This window comes from Vulpes vulpes, chromosome 5 (genome assembly GCF_048418805.1).
Source record: "Vulpes vulpes isolate BD-2025 chromosome 5, VulVul3, whole genome shotgun sequence".
In the NCBI taxonomy this organism is placed as follows: domain Eukaryota; kingdom Metazoa; phylum Chordata; class Mammalia; order Carnivora; family Canidae; genus Vulpes; species Vulpes vulpes.
In genome coordinates, this window is record NC_132784.1 from 44,165,991 (window position 1) to 44,184,930 (window position 18,940).

The following is an 18,940-nucleotide window of genomic DNA, read 5'->3' on the forward strand; positions in this document are numbered from 1 at the left end:
TTAACCTGGGTTTGAGGAACCCCCTGGTGCTCTGTTTCAACGAAGGCCGCCCAACCCGGTTTCCTATTGAAAGCATCCAAATTTACTCTCTGGATGACTTTGGAGAGAACTACCCAACCACTATTATAGAAATAATTCCTAGTCATTGAATCCAAACCCACTCCCAGAGCCAGGAGCTAACATGGAAAAGAAGCTCCAACACATGTTTCTTAAAAAGCAAACCACCTTCTTCTAACTTCCTTTGTGAAATTACGAATGTACTCCTTGCCAATATGATTTGTTAAAATCAAAATTAGAAATGCAGGGGGCGCCTGGGTGGCTCAGTCGGTTAAGCATCTGCCTTCAGCTCAGGTCATGACCCGGGGTCCTGGGATCAAGCCCCACAGTCGGGCTCCCTACTTCTCCCTCGCCCTCTGCCCACCACCCTACCACCCCACCACCCATACCCCCGGCTCGTGTTCTCTCTCTGTCAAGTAAATAAAATCTTTTTAAAAATTAGAAATGCAGCAAAGTTTAAAGTAAAAAATAATCACTGGCAAAAATTAACAATGACAGTCCAAAAGAGAAACACAGTGTCAAATATTTTAGCTGTAGTAAAGGTGCCTAAATTATCGAAAGTCAAATATAGTAATACAGCATTCAGAAAGTTCATATCATAATCGACTGCTTATCTCTCTACTAATTCAAGAAGTGTTTGTTGAATAAATGAAATTTGGTAAAGGTAGAACTCAAATGTTTTCACTGGAAAAAAAACATATGAGGTGATGGACATGTTATCAGCTGGAGGGGGTCCTTTCACAATGTACACGTAGCAAATCACCACCATGCACACCTCAAATAACTTACAATTTTGTCAACTATACCTCAGTAAAGCAAAAAAAAAAAGTAAAAAATTAAAGACATAAGTATCTGTGGGGCATCAATCAGGCACAAAGCACAATGCTAGCTACTATAGGGCATAAAGATGAATCAGATCCAAATGCTACTCTTAGGCAATTTAAGGTTAGGTAAAAAAGAAAACGTGAATAGATTTCTTCTTCCATTAATTTATTCATTCCAGTTCTTATTGGACATCTGCCATGTGTCAGGCATGATGGTATTTGCTTTTATCTCTTGTAACTAAGACCTTGTCACTGCCTATTAAGAGACTCCCAGCCTAGCCGTAACCAGTTATGCGTGCTAACAGTCGTAATAGAAATATAGAGTGATACATGCCATATAGGAAGGGAGGAATCGGGGATGCCTCTATGAAAATCTGGATTATGGAGAGGATTTAGACACGTAAAATTAGGGGGCACTTTTCTTTAGGTTCAGAAATCACTGTGAGCAAAAGAGAGAGGGTGAGCCATTACAGAATTACTTCTAGACTCTACCTGTGGCACTGGCCAGAGGATTGTTTTTTTCGTAATAAGAGGGTAACTTAAAAATGCCCACCCTTCAGTTTCATAGTTTTAGCTTTTCTCTTTAGGTCTTTGAAATGGATTCATTTTTTTAATTATCTTTTTAAAAGTTTTTATTTTTAAGTAATCTCTACACCCAACGTGGGGCCCAAACTTACATCCCCAAGATCAAGAGTCGCATGCCCCACCGACTGAACCAGCCAGGCGCCCCCAGATGCCTGCAAGCACCCTTCCCCTGGCCCAGCCGGGGAGCCCAGTCCTGCAGGGAAGGAGAGAGAGGAGTGCGGCCAGGCCCAGACCACACACAACATAGACAGCTTCGAGTGCCAGGCCAAGGATATGGGACTTTTTTTTTTTTTAATATTTTATTTGTTTATTCATGAGACACACACACACACACACACACACACACACACACACACAGAGGCAGAGACACAGGCAGAGGGAGAAGCAGGCTCTATGCAAGGAGCCCGATGTGGGACTCGATCCCAGGACCCCAGGATCACGCCCTGGGTTGATGGCAGCGCTAAACCGCTGAGCCACCAGGGCTGCTCGGATGTGGGACTTTGTAGTGGGCAATAGGTAGACCCCAGAGAGGGCAAGAGTATGGGAATGAGCAGCGCCTGGGTTGTTTACCTTCGGCTCAGGTCATGATCCTGGGGTCCTGGGATGGAGCCCCGCATCCGGGTCCCTGCTCAGCAGAGTCTGCTTTTCCCTCTCCCTCTGCCCCTTCCCTGGCTCATGCTTTCCCTCTCTCCTTCTCTCTAATAAGTAAATAAAAATCTTAAAAAAAAAAAAAGATTATGAGAATGACTCATTAGGTAGTCATATTCAAGATAGATTGGAAAGACCTGCTGGAAAGCTATTATAATATAAGACAAGAGGTAGCGAGTCGTTGAAGGAAAGACTGGCAACTGGGATGAAGATGAGAAGTGCTGAGTGGTTCTGGAGAAGCCGAGCGACACCTGCCCTATGTTACCACGTGGTCACCGGGGAGGAGAAGGTGCAAGTGACGTCTCCATAGGAGGGTGGGTGGCATCCCTAGGAGAAATGGGGATCCCGAGAGAGCGCCCCTGTCTGGGCCTTACTCCAGTTGAGATGCGAGGAAGATCCACGAAATGAGTTCTTCAGGGAGACTTGGAAGAGCCGGACAAAGCCCGCAAGCGTGGAGCTGATGCCGCAGAGCAGAGTCGGGCTTGGACCTGAGAGCCAGGCGACGGCCACGGAAGGCCCATCGGCCGGCGACACAGAACAGAGGGACGGCTTGGGGAGCACACCACTAAGTCCCCCCGAAAGGAAGAGCTATGGCAAGGGAAGCCACCCCTGTGTCCCCGCGTGGCCCCAGCAGCAGGAGGCTGAGCAGCGGGAGGGCATGGAGGGGGCCATGGGGCTCCGGGGACAGGTGGCCCCTCGTGTCCCTCAGGGCAATTCGGGTGGAGTAGGGGGTGCGATGGAGTGTGCGGGGCCCAGGATGTGGGCACCCGAGTCCCCACGAGGCAGTGGGGGGGCCACGGGGCAGGCCCGGGGCTGAGGGGCAAGGTGTCCAACACCCAGTTTTGAGCCCAGAGGCATCTGGGGCAGGAGAAGGGGGGCAGGAGTGCCCAGGTCCCCCCAGGCCTGGGGGGCGTGTGGGGCTGGGAAGGGGGCCCATGGGCCCGTGGAACGGGAATTCCCCGTGTCTTGGCAGCCAGGATAGAATCTTCTAGAATGGGGATGCCTGGGGGGGGAGGGGGGAGGTGTGCAGGGGGGACTCAGAGGTTGAGCACCTGCCTTCAGCCCAGGGCGTGATCCTGGAGACCCAGGATTGAGTCCCATGTCGGGCTCCCTGCATGGAGCCTATTCTCCCTCTGCCTGTGTCTCTGACTCTCTCTCTCTCTGTGTCTCATGAACAAATAAATAAAATCTTTAAAAAAAACAAAAAAAAGAATCTTCTAAAATGATCCCCAAGGTACTGAATATATTTTTTTCTTTAAATACAAAAGCGAAACACAGGCTTCACTGGGGAATCCAGGCCAATGCTCCGATGGATCCTTACCGTTAAAGCCCCTGGACAGAGTATCAGGGACCCCAGGGAGATGAGGGTGCGGCCAGGTGGGAGGGGGGCTCTGAGCTCTGATGGTGGAAAGGACGAGATGGGGGATGGGTATGAGAAAAAGCACAGAGCCCTGCAAACCCTTCCTGAATTTGGAGACCACTTTCCTTCACAATGGCCCTCAGGACCACTACCTCCGAAGATATATGGAGCCAGGACATGTTTCCTGACCCCAGTACCGAAACAGTGACCACCAATGTATTAACCTTCCTCCCTCCCTTATTATTTATCTTCTTTCCATATAAAAATGTGGGTAGCAGATTAGCAGAGTGGGAAGAGGAGGGACTTTGGCCTCCAAGAACCTTGGCTCAAAACCTTGCTCTATCACTACCAGCTGTGACCCTAGAACAGGTCAACCAGCCTCTGGGAGCCTGCGGATCACCAGCCAACGGGGCAAAATGGAAGTGTAGCTGAAGTCCGGTAAAGGGTGCAAGGAGCACAGGTTCTCTTTCTCTCCCTCCCTCCTGACTCCGCCTCCTCCCCGTGTGCCACCTGCCCAGAGAGCTCTTCCTGGCTCTCAAAGAACTGCCATGTTGAACAGCTTGGGAGGAAGAATGCAAGTGTTCTCCTTGGCCCTGCCCCAAGACTTGCCATGCCATCATTTTTCAACAAAACCAACATCCAATTTTATTCATGAATTTATGTTCCAAGTAATGTTCACTTAATTGGTGTTAAGCTCCCTTAAAACTACATTACACTACTCAATTTCCAACTCTATCCAAGTAAGTCTAGGCCCTACAGTAGAGGCTGAACACAAATGCCAGATGGGGAAACAGTTCCTCTCTTCCTTGCTTAGCCACTCAAGCCGTCTTGACGGTGGCATCTCTCATTTATACATGGACTTGTTCTATCTTAAGCCAGCCTATACTGCATTCCAGTTTTTTTTCTGTAGCATAATTAGTAAGGATGATGATTAGTTAGGTAAAGAGAAGGAAATTTATGAGCCTGTGGACTGAAGCTAATGATGAATCATCCCTTTTCCCTTTCTTCAGAATCTGGAAAGGTGTGAGTCAACCATAGAAGAAATGGTATGCGAACAAGGAAGGCCCACATAAGCTGAAAACAAACTCAGGTGCCCAGTCAAATGCATCATACACAAAGCACACGTTGGCAAGAGCCTCAGGAACCAGGGGTTGATGTTATTTCCTCACGGGAACAAGATACGGCACTCCAGGGAAGCACTCGTGACACTTAAGGGGAAACGGCCCTTCGGTAGAATGTGTGCAAACAGGTGTATAGTGAAATACATTGGAATGATTTATTTTGAAAGAATCTGAAGATCAGAAAACATCAGAAGAAGAGGAAGAGCAGCTAAAGGAAGTTATTCAGGAAATAATTATGGCCTAGAAGACAGAACTTTTTTTTTTTTAAAGATTTTATTTATTTATTCATGAGACGCAGAGAGAGAGGCAGAGACACAGGCAGAGGGAGAAGCAGGCTCCATTCCATGTAGTGAGCCCAATGTGGGATTTGATCCTGGGTCTCCAGGACCACACCCTGGGCCGAAGGCGACGGCTAAACCGCTGAGCCACCCAGGCTGCCCCAGAACTTCTTTTCAAACATATTTTCATAAAATGGTACTTAGTTTCATAAATGATGTTAGTTGTATGATCAATGAACGAAGTAGTAATGCATGCCTTGGTTTAAAATGCCTTTTTAAAAAATATATATTTATTTATTTGAGAGAGCGAGAGAACGAGCAGGGGGATGGGCAGAGGGAAAGGGTAGGAATAGGAGCAGACTCCCCACTGAGCGTGGAGCCCAATGTGGGGCTCAACAAGGGGCTCAATCTCATGACCCTGAGACCATGACCTGAGCCAAAATCAGGCATCAGGCATCCAACCGACTGCACCACCCAGGCGTCCCTAAAACACTTTTCTTGGTTTTGGCTCAGGTCGTGATCTCAAAGTTGTGAGATGGAGCCCCATATCGGGCTCTGTGCTCCTCTGAGTGTGCTCAAGGTTTTCTCCCCCTTCCTTCCCCTTGGCACCTGCTCAGGTGCTCTCACTCTCTCAAGTAAGTGAGTAAATAAATAAATAAATAAATAAATAAATAAAATCTTAAACAAACTAACAAACAAGAAATAGATTGACATTTGTGTTAGTAGAGGGAGGCATGATTTGGGGAGGAAATGCCAAAAACTAGAGGCTTATGCATGTTGCTGTTGTTTGGGGGCAGTGGATATTTGATGCTTTCCAACACTGATATATTTTCACAATATAAAATTTCCCCCCTTTTTAAAAACCATGTAATTTTAAGCATCTTTATAAAAGTTGTGGGCATGATAAAGTGCTACTATGAATTTAGTGGGTGGTAAAAAACAAACAAACAAACAAACAAACACAGGTCTCCAATACTGAGTTTTTTATTTATATAAGTCCCAGTTGCTTTTAGAAGCCCAGGCATATGAGGATAAAAAAGTCAATGAAATAAATAATCCACATAGTTTTACTCTGCTTGTACTCTTAAGAAGTTTCATACATTCTGATTTAGATTTGTGACCGTGACATTAATTGGGAAGCCTCGCCTCAGAACCGTGGTATGAACTGATAGTTATTATATCTGGCTGACCTTGAACTGTTCCATCTGATGCTCCCCATCATGATCTTAAATTTAATGATCATGTTGAGAAAAATCTCAAAGTCAGAGATTAAAGTAGACACTATACTGCTGCTTTTCTTACTCTATTGAAATAGCATGTCTTTCTGATGCAGGTCATTTGCTTCATTCTTCAAGAAAATGTAAATATTTGAAATGAGATTAAATGAAATAATTACAATTCCATTTAATGTGGTATTTCAGCGGCCAAGACCACTTAGTTACATTGGATCTTAGCAAACACTCTGATTAGTGGCAAGAATGGGAATCGCCTGGCAGTGACAGATGTGTCGCTGACTTCTGGTCCTCCGGTAGCCGAGAGCCATCCTTTCAGGACACGATTGCGTAACACATGCAGAGGCCAACTGGTGTTAACTACTATCTCTGATTTAATGGAGAAGGCAGTGGATTCTAGGACTCTGACAAGTTTTAAGTGAGAATTCCATCGGCCCAAACTCTTAATATTTGCATTGTCTCCTCCTATGAGCATCCTTGGTTTGCTGTATTTAATGATGTCAAGAATCTACAAAGTGAAAGCTGTCACTAACGAGTCTTGGATGGCCAGGGCCATGCAGCAGGGAATGGGGACAGTCTAGACGCAGAGTGGCCTCGGTAGCAGGGCTGGTGGGGGGGACAGAGAGATCATGGCTAAACAGGCAGAGGGCAGCAGACCAGCCAGATTGCCATGGTCAGCCCCAAGGACGTGCCACACAACCGAAGGACTAGCCCTGCCAGCCCTGCCCACTGGGATAACTGCAGTCTCGACGGACTGGGCCACAGGACAGGTGCCAATTCTGTTACTCTGAAAACGCAACTAACCAAGCAGCTGAAGCTGAACCGTGGTCTCCAGAAAGATTATTTACTCAGAAGCATTTAAGTCAAGTTAAGAAAAAATAAATAAATAAACGAATGTGATCCATCCGTAGTTTGGCAATGCATATTTAAAATCCAAATATATTGGAATCAAGACATTTTTAGGAATTCAAGTCAAATTTCAGAATGGCCATGAGTTGACAGTAACTGCTGGGTTTTGTGGGTTTGCTTCTTCGAATAGCTATCAAACAATCATTGCTCTTAGTGGTCAGAAGATGAGGATTTTAGCTCTAATTCTGCCCTAATCAGATGGGCTGACCTGAAGCAAGTCCCCTCTCCACGAGCTGCAACATCCTCACCTATGAAGACACTGGACTAGATGGACCTCTGAAGTACCTTCCAGCAAACATAGCTCCTACTACGCGAACACAGTGCTGGGCTTCTGACAGCATGCCAGAGCTGTCCGGCTCTTTGTTCTGTGCTTACGATACCCGACAGATAATTTATAAGTATCGCATTAACGATCTCACAAGAATGTGCATCTATGTGCGAGAGTGGGCAGCTAAATAAACGGGAGGCCACTTACATTAGAAATTTCTTCCTTTGTGCCTCTGGTTCAATGAATGAGTCTAGGTAGAGCTAACGGGCTAACAGAAACAGCCACAATTTTGATTTGTAGCAACAACCCAAAGAATATCAATAACCTTAGATCAAGTAAGATATCGCTATTACCCAAACCTGTTATCAGGCGATGGTGGTCCCAACTTTCCCTTGAAAAGAAGCCGGTCCAGCTGTCCACCTCACACAGAGGTGAAATCATAAATCAGACACACCGCTTCACCTTCACTTCTTCTGATCGCCCAGTAATGGTGAAGAAAACGTTGCAGATGCTCATAAAAGCAGGGAGGAGCTATAAAGGGCCATCAAGGGACCCCCAGGCTCCCTGGAGAAAAGGGATAATAAAAGATGCCATCAAACAGACAGACAGGCAGGCAGAAGAGAGGGAAAATGATCAATTACCCCAAATCCTAGAATTCCGAGCATAGCCGAAGGAACTGACAAGTCAGGTATATAAGTAAAGCCAAAGAAATGAAAAACAAACAAAAATCCTAAGCCTTCCCACTGGCTGAGGCAAAACATGGGGTCGGTAAGCCAGTATTTATGGGGAATCCATCATGGGCCAAGCATCAGCCAAGACACAGAGACACGATGGCAAACTAGCGCCTTTGCCCTCAAGGAGCCTAGATGTGTGCCTGAGAGAGAAGCTAGGAGAAGGGAACCACAGAAGGGGTGGGGGGCAGTCAGAGCACTAAACGAGGGGCTTCTTCAAGCGATCCTGTGTGTTCAATCGATCATGCACAGAGCTTAGACAGAACTAAGCAAACAACTAGCACTGCCCATGAGAGCCAGAGAAGATGCTGGAACTGAAGGCAGCTACCACCAGCTGGCCCACTGCTCTTTGTACTCCAACAACACTGCAGAACAGGAAAACTCAGAGGGAAGAACACCATCATTTCCTTTTACTATTAAGCATCACATCTGATCCATGCAGTCAGCACCCCAGACAGCAAGATGGGTGGGCTCTGAGCCCACACACCCCGAGAGAAGCAGGAGTTTGAGGGGGTCTATACCTCAAGGCAGTCTAAAGACAGCCTCACACCAGGGAGCACAACAGCTCTTCGCTGGAGAGAAGGGGCTGGAGTCGTGTGTTCATGACTGTGAGGCTCTCAGTAGGCAAGCTCCCTGGAGGGCAAAGGCCCCTCTCTGTCATGGGTCCCCACTGCCCTCCTCTTCCCCTGCAGGGTATAGGGGAACTCTGAAGGCCCCAGACAGACTTCCTATGTGTATATTTGCATTTCTATAATATGAGCCACGCATGTGCATTCCCCACTTGGTTTTTTCTTACCCAACCACCAATTCCAGCACAAAAGGAAACCTTCAGGTAATTTGTCTTTTAATTTTCCCATTATATTTTATCTGTATCAGGGACCCTCAACCTTCTTCTATAAAGAGGCTGATAAGTATTTTAGGCTTTTAGGCTCTGTGAGTCATACAGGCATGTTCACGAATACTCACCTCTGCAATCAAAGTGTGAAAGCAGTCATAGACAACGGACAAGGAACAGTGCCTTCACCAAAACAGGCTGAGGCTGGATTTGGCCAATAGGCTATCATTGGCCAAACCCAGCTCTCCATCGGTTCTCCTCAGCTCTGCCCTTAAGCCCCTAAATCCAGTATTTTACTCCGGAGACATCCATCCCCATATCAGGGGTGGGTCCTTGCTCTAACATCTCACCTGCTGTCTTTCTGTTAAGCTCCAGAAGGCAAAATATTTTCATAGTCATTTAGGAGAGACAACAAGAGAACATTGGCTTTATAGATGCAACACCTTTTTAAATGACCGTTTTCAGACCACAGGAAGAAAGAGAGGTGAGCAGAGAACATTGACAATGACCATCATTCACTCATCTCAGCAACAGTAGGTACCATGACCATTCGTGAGAACATAAAGCTAGGGTTCCAAACTTCCTTCATACTTAGAAATATGGATCTATTAGTTCGACAAAATGGGCAGTAACTCTAGAATTTATGGTGACCACTCCAGGTTAAAGGCAATCTCTAATTTGATGGAACTTCACAGACACAATGGTAATGCCACCTGTCTGAACTTTGGATACAATCCTGTGTTCATCTCCACAGTTATGGCAAGCCAAGACGTAGTGAATAAATGTAGATCTGGTCAGGTTAATCTCAGCTTTATGCTGCTATCTCATGGTGGTTCACCTTTATCAAGAAGGGACATGGAGATGGGGGAGGCACCTGGATGGCTCAGTCAGTTAAGTGTCTGCCTTCAGCTCAGGTCATGATCTCAGGGTCCTGAGATCGATCCTCACATCGGGCTCCCTGTTCAGCAGGGAATCTGCTTTTCCCTCTCCCTCCGCCCCCACTTTCTCTATCTCTATCTCAAATAAATAAAATCTTAAAAAAAAAAAAAAAGAAGAAGGAGAAAAAAGGACATTAGGTAAATTTCCCAAACACATGAGAATTCCTTCAAAGTGTCACAGAATATGTATGATGATGAGAATCCCATTAATCTGAGGCATCCTAAGATAGAAGGAGGTATAAGACTGGAAAATCTTAGCTCAATTTTATTTAAATTTTAAAGATTTATTTATTTATTTATTTATTTATTTTGAGAGAGAGATACACACACGCGCGCAAGCGAGCAAGAGAGCATAATGGGAGGAAGAGGGCCGAGGGAGAGGGTGAGAGAGAATCTCACTCAAGCAGACTCCACACTGAGTGTGGAGCCTGACATAGGGTTCGATCTCACAACTCAGATCATGATCTGAGCTGAAACCAAGAGTCAGATGCTTAACCAACTGGGCTATCCAGGTGCCCCTTGGCTCAGTTAAAAAAAAAAAAATCTAAATGTTAAAACTCATCTCCTTTTTGCACATTTAAAAAATACATATTTCTTCAGATTACCCAGAAAACCTAAATTAAACATTTGAAAAGAACAGCACATGAAAAACCTGGTGGGCTTTATGGATAGCTCTTTAAATAAATCTATTCAGAAGCCATTCATAAGATTATTTTCCTTGAGCAGAGAGTGTTTATTGCTGCAGTCTCCCCACCTAGCATCAATTTCAATGATTCATGACATAAGTGAAGTCTCAAACTGAAGTTGCAAAGGATCCCTACAGGCACTGATACTAAACCAAACCCAAGAAGCACCACGGGGAGCACGGGGGAGTCAGCTGTCCGTCTGCTTGTTACACTTCTGCTTTTTCTGATATCCAGCTGCAGTAACTCAACAAGACTTGATTTTCCACTGAGGCAAAGTAAGAAGAAAAAAGCACACCCCCTCCAAACTGGGTATCGAACGGTGGTACAACCAAACACCATCAACCGTTAATCCATCTTTCCTAACCTAACAAGGAATCCAAAAGATCTCTCCTTTGCTTTCTTAGATTTATTTTTGAGTCAGCTCTGAAATAATATTTGACAATAAAATGTGCGTATTTTAAACATACAGTTCAACGAGTTTTGACAAATATACACAGCTGTGTAACCACCATGCCAATCAAGCTATTTCCATCGCCCCAGAAGGTCCCTTTGTGCCTCATCCGGTCCACCCTCCCTGCCCCCTGCTCTGTTCTATCTTTGAATCTGTTTCTTTAAAAAGCCTAGCTGTAGGTATAGGTGTAGGAAGAGGCAACATTCTGAGGGTACTTTCAGATGACCTAGGGCCATGTGTTGGGGAATAAGGCGTTGAATCAACCTCACATTCACATTTCCCAGAGAAAACCGTAGAGTAACAAATAGTACTCTGAATGCATTCATTCAAATATGTACTGAGTACCTGGCACTATTCTGGGTTTGGGGGATCCAAAAAGAAAAAGATGGGCCCCTCCCAGCAAAGATAACCATGTGATACGGTCTGGGCCTAATGCAAGGTGGGAGACAGCAATGGAAGAAAGAAGCCCCTGTGTCTGTCTGGGGAAGTCCAGAAAGTTTTTTTCAGGAAAAGGTGGCATTTAAACTTCAAGGATGAGGACACGGCATAAGCAAAGGCACAGAGCCCTAGATGGAGGCAGTACCAGTGGCTGGGAGCAGGGATCAGAACCTGTGGCCTCCAGCAGTACTCAAATGTCTGTAAAAGGTGGTAATAACAGTACCCACCTCATAGGTCGTTCAGATCCAAATGCGTTATAACACACGTAAAAAGTCTTAGAACAGTGCCTGCCAGCCAGCTGGCTCTTCCCGGTATCATCACTACCTGATGAGGAGGGAAAGGGGGGCACTGGGGTCTGAACAGTATTAACTCATCAATCAATTAAGTCCAGTCCTTCCCTCCATACTCTGAGCCCAATGGAGAGGCAGGCAAAGCAGCACGTGGGGGTTAAAATATAGCCGTGGCCACACTCTAAAGCCAGACGGGAGGAAGGCCCCAAAGCCAAAATGGCATTTCCTGTTCCTCACATTCTGGTTCCAACGAACTCTGCAGCTGTCCCTGCTGAGGGAAAGGCCAATTCATGGAGAGGGGGGGGGCACAGGACATGCCTCAACGAGGGCAAATAAGTCAGTGAGAGAGGAAGGGAGGAGAAAAAGAGCATGAGGAAGGAAAGAGGAAGGAGAGAAGAGGGGAAGGAGACAGAGGGCCCTTACCTCCTTCCAAACCCTCAGCGAGGGGCACCGAGAAAGGCCCAGACCCCACTAACAGGCAGAAGTAGCAGTTCTGATTTTGTGGGAATCCAAGGAACAGAAGGGCAGGCCCCTCCCCTTCTTATTTCTCAGGGTTTGGATTTGATCCTGGGAGTGACAGGGCTCGTGAAGACTCCAGTGGGGAGGAATATTACAATCATATCTGCACGATCTTTTTTTTTTTCCTTCCTTTTTAACCACTTTAAAGTCCACCATTCAGTGGCATTAAGTGCACTCCTCATGTCGGGTAAGCGTCATCACTACTTCCAGAAACTTTCATCGTCCCAACCACAAACTCTAGTAGGGCCAAGGGCACCATGCTCCAAGATGGGCCACTTTGACATGAAGATTACTTTGCATTAAAAGCAATTCAAGGGCAGCCCAAGTGGCTCAGTGGTTCAGTGTCACCTTCGGTGCAGGGCCTGATCCTAGAGACCCGGGATCGAGTCCCACGTTGGGCTCCCTGCATGGAGTCTGCTTCTCCCTCTGCCTGTGTCTCTGCCTTTCTCTCTCTCTCTCTCTCACGAATAAATAAAATTAAAAAAAAAAAACAAAAAAAAGCAATCCAAACCCAGCATATTCAGAAAAAGCTCTTTACCTCACCCTCAACTGTCTGCCTGTACCAGGAAAAGAGGTATTCAGAGACTTCTCTTTACCGAAGAAATTTCTCTGTATAACAGAGCAACCTTTGTTTTTCCAAACATCTCCTCTCACCTCCCCACTAATGGTCTTTCTCCCCCTTTGAATCCTCAGAGCCTACCCTTCTCCTTAGCTCACCTAAGCCCCATGGCTCCTCACTGTCTTTGGGATTCCATGGTCTGTTGTAGATTCCCCATATGTATAAAACTACATTCATTGTCTCCTGTTCATCTGTCTCATCAACTTTTTAAAAAGATTTTATTTATTTATTTATTCATTCATGAGAGACACACACAGAGAGAGGCAGAGACACAGGCAGAGGGAGAAGCAGGCTCCATGCAGGAAGCCTGATGTGGGACTGGATCCTGGGACTCCAGGATCATGACCTGGGCCAAAGGCAGATGCCTAACCTCTGAGCCACTCAGGCATCCCTGTCTCTTGTCAATTTGATGCTCAGTCCAGCTAGAAGGATCTTGAAGGGCAGAGGAATTTCTTCCTCCCCTACACTTGGTACTCCCGAGTAACAGTAGTAACTCCCCACAGCCCTTGGTAACCTCCATCCTGCTTTTGTTTCTCAAGGAATTTGCCTTATCCTGATGCCTCATGTAAGTGGAATCGTGTATTTGTCCTTTTATGCCTGGTCTATTTCACTAAGCATGTTTTCAAGGTTCATCCATGTTGGAATTTCATTCCTTTTTATCGCTGAGTAATATTCCATTGTGCATTATTTGTTAAAGCTCCTGGGGCAGCATCTTGGGGAATTAATGGGGAGGGGGAGGGGTCACTGCTGGAATGTAGGCAATGGGGATGAAGGGAAAGGGGAAAAGCAAAGAGAACTTGAGGCTTGTTAGAATTAGAGTGGAGTGTCAGGGAGCCCTCGTTCTCAACTATAGACCCCAACAGTGAAAACCAGACAGAGACAAGGCTGCTTAACTCATGCACTAACTGAAACCCATTATGCTTCTTATCGCACTTCCTTGAGGTATTGACCACGCTGTTTTGCAATGACTGGAACATTCTAACTGCCAGGCCAGAAAAGCCCAGATAGCAAGGTCATGCCTAGGAGACCACACCCTACAGGCCCCCTTCCGTGCCCATGATCATGTGCTGGAATACATACCAACCCCACCCGGGATCACATGCTCCCTGCCTGCTTTCTTGCACGTACCCTCCTGAGCCTTTCTATAAAACTCTAGAGTCCATCTTGCAGGCATAGAGGCCAACTATTCAGGCTTGAGCCTGCCATGTCCCCTGGCTTCCAGCACCCCAAATAAATGTCTCCCCTTCTGTTTTCCATACCCTCATCTCTTGAGTGATTGGCTTGTCTTGCAACAAGTTTATCCAAGTTTGTTTGGCAACAGTGTTGGCCAACCCAGCCAGAAGCTACACTTTTAATTTGCCTGGCCTCTTTGCGTTCCCCGGAATGGAGCAGTTGGCCACAGCAGCGCCAAGGCTCATCTGTGCGTTTCCTGAACTAGTGACTGTGATAGATCATTTGGTAACACAAAGAAGGAGGGACAGATCCCCAGGTTTCTGTTTCAGACGACTGGATGGAGATGAGATTTCTGAGGAGGGCTGCTTAATGAAATGCGGCCAGGGTCTGAAGATTCCAGAGATGGCCAATACACTCTGAATCTTGACATGTTCTAACCGCTCAAGTCCTGACTTCTGGGTGAAATTTAGGTAACCACTGGGGAAACTAGTATTACCACACACTTTTATTTCTATGAAGTTATATTTCACCAAGTCAATTATTAGACAACAAAGAAATGAGTATTTTCTTTTCTTTTTTTTTTTTTTAATTTTATCTATTTACTCATGAGAAACACACAGAGAGAGGCAGAGACACAGGCAGAGGGAGAAGCAGGCTTCCTGTGGGCGCCTAATGTGGGACTTGATCCCAGGACCCCAGGATCATGTCATGAGCCCAAGCAGATGTTCTACCGCTGAGCCACCCAGGTGCCCCAGAAATGGGTATTTTCATTTCTAGGTCCTTTAGAAAAAACAGGAGAGGAGAAGTGATTGTGAACCACAATGTTTAAGTTCACAGAGATTAAGCCTCAGCACTGTTCAAATTCTCGTCTCTGAAAAGGCCCAGGGTAAAATACTTGTAAGAGGTTCTGTGGTGCAAGGCTAGAGCTATTAGGACATCACATTGTCAAACAATGACTGCCACCAGGCCTACAGCCATATTTTGTGTCTAAATTCCTCACTCTCTAAATCCTGGCTGTAGTACGAAGAAATGCTCAGATTCACCACCTCTTTTTGTTGCTTGTTCAGTCTGAGCTCCCCGCCACTCTTCAAACAGGCACAGCTTTACCGATTAATAAAGCTTGCCAAGTCCAGTAGATGGTATACAGTGGTGCTCATTTATTAAATTACACCCAGATAAAAGAGTATGTCTTCCTCTCACTGTCATATTATCTCGATAATAAGAATATTCAACATCACAAGGAGCCCCAATCTGAAATGTGAGGTTATGGATCATCCAAATTTTTATAGCCAAGACCACACACAAAGTATTTAAGCTTTGAGAGAAAAAAATTAAGTAATTTTGGATGCCATGTTCACCCCCTACTCTAAGTACCCTTGAAGAAAAAAAAAACCCACTGTAAATTAAGCCTGTTTAATCTTCCAATTAACTTATTGAATTTCAGCTTTCATATCCTTTGTGAAAAAATTTCTCAGAACTTACCCAGAATAGTCACAAAACGTATCTAAAAGCAATAAGTTAATATTTTTATATTAACCCAATTCTACTTTTGAGTTTAAAACACAGAGCTGTAGCAAAATAGGAGTAAACCAACAAATACAGATTTAAATGAAAATAGATGTCTCACAGACCATTAGCTGATGTAGGTCATGGGAATCAGATTATTTTGGTTTATTGAGACAGCCAGTCTATTTCAGAAAATAATTCTCTAATGCTCTCAAAGTTACTGAGTAACTTAGAATAAAACAAGGTCAAATTTAACCTACATTGAAAGGAGGGAAGAGGTAGCAAAGCCTCAAAGAAATTCCAATCTAAGGTGATTTACAGCATAGGCCCCGCCCGGCACCCCCACCCCTCCCCCACCCCACCCACAATCCAGTTCCACTCCTGTCCTTGGCTTTAACTGTCACAATCCCGCCGTGTTCCCATCAATGGAATACCAATGAGACCACAGAACCACAGACTCACACAAATACAATTTCCCGAGGAAGTGATTCTAGAGCTAACATCACTGAACACGAGGGCGGTCTGTTAGTCTCATCTGTTTGTTTTTCTTTAGCTGATGGGAAACATTCTAGGGCTCTCAAGGCCAAAGGGACTGTGCATTTTTTAAATGCCATCTATCCCTGAAGCTGGATTATAATAAGCAGATAAAGAGACAGAAACATCATGACAACAATTCAAAAAGGTTTTTCTTTTTGTCCATCAATCCAGAATGGGGCAATACATCATCCAGGTGACCCTTCCCAATTATGGCTACTTTCAAATCTGATAGCCATTTGCATTAAAAAAAAATTCATCCACAAGATAAAATACCAAATACACTGGAACTACCGACTCCTTTTATTATGGGTGCAAAATGCTAATGCAAACCTGCTTTATTCCACAAATCAGCAAGTCATCATTCACGCAATCAGCCATCCATTGAATTATTGAGTACCTACTCTCATCAGGCACTGGAGCAAATGATGTGGCCTTTGGTTATTTATCCAAGTACTTGCCATGCCCTGGCTTGAAATCCACCCTCCAGCCACTCTGAGCCACTTGCACTTCTGTAAAAGCAACGTGCCTCTCTGCCTCTAAGCTTCTACACACACATCATTCTCTTAGCTTAGAACTGTCGTCTCCTTTCCTGGCCTGGAAAAATTCAGCCCAGATGTCCACCACCAATCTAAGAAAGCATCTCTTACCCCTCCAGCTAGGTTAGGTGCTACACTTACATTCTCATATTGTTTATTTGTGTCTCCCCCACTGGAAAGAGTGGAAGGAACCTACACACACACTGTGTTTGACCAACTGAGGGGTTCAATGGATTCCTGTTTACCTGCATCTCCCCCAGCCAGAATGAATACCCAAGGACAGGGATTTGGCCTGTCTTCTAGTCTTTCATTAACAACTGCCATCCAGTAAGTGCTCAATAAATGCTTATAAAAACCATAAAGGCTCTTAACCATAGGAAATGAATTGAGGGTTGCCGGAGGAGAGGGAGGTGGGGGGATGTGGTAACTGGGTGATGGAAGTTAAGGAGGGCACATGATGTAATGAGCAATGGGTGTTATATACACCGGATGAATCACCACCTCTACCTCTGAAACTAGTAATACACTATATGTTAATTAATTGAATTTAAATTAAAAAAATAAATGCTTGGGATCCCTGGGTGGCGCAGCGGTTTGGCGCCTGCCTTTGGCCCAGGGCGCGATCCTGGAGACCCGGGATCGAATCCCACGTCGGGCTCCCGGTGCATGGAGCCTGCTTCTCCCTCTGCCTGTGTCTCTGCCTCTCTCTCTATCTCTCTGTGACTATCATAAATAAATAAAAATAAAAAAAAAAATAAAAATAAAATAAAATAAAATAAAATAAATGCTTGTAGACTGAAAAACTAACTGAAATCAGGCCATTTTTTTGAAAAATTAAGGACATGTGGGAACCAGTACTGTAGGCAATTCAGAAATCACAAACACAGCACAAACACAGTAAGATTCATGCGTTAACAGTATGCTTTCATTTACCTCTTCCGAGAATGATACGTTAAAGGAAGAAGTTACTATGTAAGTAAATGAACTCGGATGTTAAACTAGTGTTTCTATAAAATTATGTGAATCCATGCCTCATAATGTCCACTGAAGACTGAATAAATCAGTGCCTGGCAGCGGGGTCCCAATGTAAATATGTGCAAAAACCTCCCTGAATGATTGTCCTTCCTGTCAACTGTGGCTTGAGAGCCACTGATAATTCCTTAGTCTAACTATGAAGGACTCTAACATCTACCCCACAACAGGCAGTCTCACACACTGCTCTTGGGAGAACACAACAGCAGGAGGGAGAAGTGTCATTACCTAATAAACTGTATGTGATTTACCTGTCCACCGAGTAATTCCACTTCTAAGTATTCACTCCAGAAATACACCTCCATTCATACAAAATAAAACATTCACAACTTAATGCACGTCACCATCGTTTGCAACAGCCATATGCTGAGGAAAAAAAAATTTAAATTCTCATTCATAGAAGCTAATTGGTGTCTATCCACTCAGTGCAGTAGTACGGGTATGTGGTCATACAAAAGAATGAGGAAGATGCTATGAACTGCTTTAAAATGACAGCCTCTGTGTCTCTCATGAATCAATAAATAAAATCTTTAAAAATAAAAATAAAAAGTAATTAAATCAAAAAGGATGAACAAAAATCAAACCCTGAAATTTAAATAAACAGAAACAACTGAATTGAGCTCGGATAGACAACATAACCATCATAACATCAACCAACATAATCAAAAGGGGGGAAATGCAGAACAAAAAGAGAAAGAGAGGAAGGGGCAGGGAGTTCTTTTTTAATGAAGAATCCCAAGTTGTATATGAAAAGTGACAGATTGTTTTTAAAAAGATTTTATCTGAGAGAGAGAGAACAGGAGCCCTGGGGAGGGGCAGAGGGAGAGGGAGAAGCAGACTCCCCACTAAGCAGGGAGTCAGATGTGGGGCTTGATCCTGGACCCCGGGATCGTGACCTGGGCCAAAGGCAAACGCTTAACGGCCTGAGCCACCCAGGCGCCTCAGCAGATTACATTTTTAAACCATCATTTTGCCATCTCCAATGTAGCGACTGATTTAGGCGAAGATCACTAATAAATGCCAAAATCACTGGGTGAAAGGTTGTGGAAGACAGCATAGTGTACCTATCTACTCGCCTCAAAAACCAGTTCACACTGAGCAGCCTCAGTGGTTCAGTGGTTTAGTGCTGTCTTCAGTCCAGGGTGTGATCCTGGAGACCTGGGATCGAGTCCCATGTCAGGCTCCCTGCATAGAGCCTCTTCTCCCTTTGCCTCTGCCTCTGCCTCTGCCTCTCTCTGTTTCTCATGAATAAATAAATAAAATATTAAAAAAAAAAAAAAAACAGTTCACAGACTGCTTACTAAGTGGTGAAGACAAAGTCCTCTCCACATACAATGGAGAAATCTGGCAGGTATCCCCTTGGCCAA

The 18,940-nt window shown here is 44.9% G+C and overlaps 1 protein-coding gene across 8 annotated transcripts in view; it reads right to left on the bottom strand.

The window, feature by feature from the left end:
- Positions 1–18,940, bottom strand: part of RNF152 (ring finger protein 152) — a 79,758-nt gene that overhangs the window by 8,728 nt on the left and 52,090 nt on the right. The gene's annotated exons all lie outside the window — the stretch shown is intronic.